Below are 3,067 nucleotides of genomic sequence, written 5' to 3'. Positions count from 1 at the left end.
TGTGGACTTGTGCACGAGCACACCTCTTCTCGCGCTTGCTCGCTCACATTGCCGAACACGGATCTGAAAAAGACCACCCCGAGCAAGAACACCGCTGTCCGCGATAAGCGGCCTGACCATAAGTCAGCTCAAATGATAATCTGCATACGACCACATATATTGGACGAATAGCGTTACAACCCTAAGCCCGTGTAACCAAGCACAGATCAAAGATATATTTCAAGAAATGTGTATTGAAATGTGTATTTATAGTCCGCGCCGATGGAAGGCTCAAAGAATTGGCAAAAGCTTCCGACACCCCGCCGCGGCATGCTCTACGGGGATCTCACTCCACTTGCTTCACGGTCGCGATGGCCGCCGCTGATGGCGGCACATCGGCCTTCACTCCACCAAACACTTTGGTTCTCAGAAACCAATTCAGATTGACCATGTTTTTAGGAGTTTTGATGTTAAAAATCCAAAAGGCGGCCTGCCACAGCAGGAATGCTTGGTCTGGTGGCGCCGATACCACCTCCTGGGCCTCGACGAATACCGCGTCTTCCCCGCCCAGCTCTCCATTCACGATTATGGGATGGAAAGTTTTGCGGGCCTCCGTTGGCTTCCGTCGTCTCTTGGAGAATGCGCTGCAGGTTCTCCCAGCTGGTCCCCTGCAAAATGTTCATAACCAAATTATAGGTACACTTAACATTGCGTGGGAGAAAATGGAGGAGAAAGAATAGGAGAGAAGGAGGGAAAGAGTAAAGGAGGGAGAGAGAGAGGAGAGAGAGAGGAGAGGAGAGGAGAGGAGGGGAGGGGAGGGAGGAGGGGAGGGGAGGGGGGAGGGGAAGGGGGAGGGGAGGGGAGGGGAAGGAGGGAGTGAGGAAGGAAGCAAGGAAAGATGGAAGGAAGAAATGATGGAGGAGAGGTAGACAGATGTAACAAGACAAACAAGACAAGACATGGACCTGATGTGTTGGCGCAGGGCACTGATGCTACATTTCGGCACATGATGTGAAAATAATGTATAATGCCTCAGACTCAGCAGTCTGGAAAATGTAGGTACAAATTACACATGTATCAGTAAAGAAGTTTCTGCATTTAGATTAGAATGAATTGTTTTGAAAACATTAGAATAGACAATGCCTGTATCTTGAAAAAGGATTAGATTGGCCTGTGTCAGGACAAAACTGGGGATGAGTCATGTGAGCTCGCAAAGTTGTGCCAGGCAACTTCATGAGATCACACTGAAGGAGCTCCAGCGAATTATTTTCAGCATGCCCAGCTCGAGTGTGCAACATGTACACTGGACTGGATCATTGTAGTGTCTGAACGTGACGCACCAAACTCAACGTGACACACCAAACTGAATGTGACGCACCAGCGACAAAACAAAACACTACAACCATCTATTGCAAAAGCAATTTATACATACCTGCAGCTGTGTGTCCCTGCATCCTGGCCTGCTGTCTTGCATGAGCGCTGCACATAATACAAATGTAGCTGCAGTTAGTCCGCTTAATTCCAAAGAAGTTAATCATATCATTTTTTGATTGAAAATTCCTCAAGGTAGGACCGTAGGTACCATTATCACAAGCTTCCTGAACAATACTGTGGTGACGCCCACCGCTACAGCGAGGAGGTGGTGCTTTGATGAGCTGTGGAAAAACAGACACATTTGCAGTCACCACTTCTATTATTGTTCTATGAATCCATGACAAAGCCACTTAGAATGCAAGTATGAATAACCTAGCATAAGCCGAAGTTTAACTTTTTATTGAAAACTAAAAGATATATCCTATTGGTACCTGCTTGCACAGATAATTGACAAGAATAAATAATATGGCCACACTACAAACTTTTGCACAACCTGCCAGGCCACAACATTTCTAGCTACTGTGGGCAGTTCAATGTGCCTCCCTAATCAACAATTGCCCCAAACAACAAACTATGCCTATTATTTACTTTAAGATAAACTATAACCTTGTAAATAGCAATACATTTTGTAAATAATTAAAATATTATACCGCGGAAAGCATGCGCCATGATAGCCTACAAAATCATCATAAATTCTATCGCGATATTTCAACATTTATACCGACGCACATGAACGTTGAGGCTATTCAAATATACAAACATGATCTAAATTATTTAAAAAAATGCTAATTTTACCTATAAGAACCAAATTACCAATAATTCGGCGCTAATTTCCAGCCTCACCCACACACCGACAACACGGCAAATGGCGGCGTGCAAACAGGCGTCGGCGCCTTTTGGAAGAAATGTTTATTACGACCAATTTAAGACGTGTGTAAAATGAATGTTCAATTATTTATTTTTAAATTGGAAACGTAAAAATGTGGATAAAAGAATAATATCCGCCTAAAAAGGGCTTTAAAAAATATCACTTTTCTGAAAAAGTTAGGCTAGCAGTTTATCTTTCGCCATATGAGCTAAAGTCCATATCCCACTGCTACCGGTCCATATCATTTCGGGAGAATAGAATATTGCGTTTCACCTGGTAAAAAATCGTGTCGAAATGGACATTATAACAATCGAAACGAAACACTTGAATAGTTCGGTGCACGAAAAGTAATCAAAATCTTGATTACAACTCCTTATATGGTCATGCCACGCCCCGTTTTCGTGACGTCATAATCATGAACTTGATTAATCAAGTTCTTGATTACCTCCCCGTAGTTTGCCCAACTGAAATACCGGTTTGGGCGCTCGCAACATCGAAAAATGCTTTAATTCGAAGATATGGAATTTCAAACTTGCAGTTTTCAGATTCTAAGGGGCTAATGCATTGGAATGCCCCCTTAGAATTTGTGACGTCAGCGGAGATCTAACGATTTTTAAATCTTAGACTAAAACCATCGTTAACACGTGGTGGTATAGGCTGCTTTGCGCGCAACGTCTGCCGCACTTTAAGGCTGCCAAATTATTGCTTCCAAATAAAGTCGCTAGTAACAGGGGAGATCCCAAAAAGTAAACAAAAGTAAAAGCCTAATATCTTGAAAACCAGTGAATATTTTTCGGTGAAATTTGGTAGATATTCGTTTTCGCTCTTTCTGAACCAAGGGACATC

At 43.2% G+C, this 3,067-nt stretch overlaps 1 long non-coding RNA gene across 1 annotated transcript; it reads right to left on the bottom strand.

Annotated features, from left to right (window-relative positions):
- Positions 1 to 217: 217 nt before the first annotated feature.
- On the bottom strand, positions 218 to 2,682 carry LOC122385516. Its single transcript, XR_006257208.1, has 2 exons — positions 1,412 to 2,682; positions 218 to 647 (listed from the first exon to the last, which is right to left on the bottom strand). It is a non-coding gene; the product is annotated as an uncharacterized LOC122385516 (long non-coding RNA).
- Positions 2,683 to 3,067: the final 385 nt, after the last annotated feature.

The sequence above is a fragment of the Amphibalanus amphitrite genome, unplaced genomic scaffold (genome assembly GCF_019059575.1).
Source record: "Amphibalanus amphitrite isolate SeventyFive unplaced genomic scaffold, NRLGWU_Aamphi_draft 000221F_arrow, whole genome shotgun sequence".
NCBI classification, from domain to species: Eukaryota; Metazoa; Arthropoda; class Thecostraca; order Balanomorpha; family Balanidae; genus Amphibalanus; species Amphibalanus amphitrite.
The sequence above is the reverse complement of the archived record's forward strand: the minus strand, read 5'-3'. Positions and strand labels throughout refer to the sequence as shown.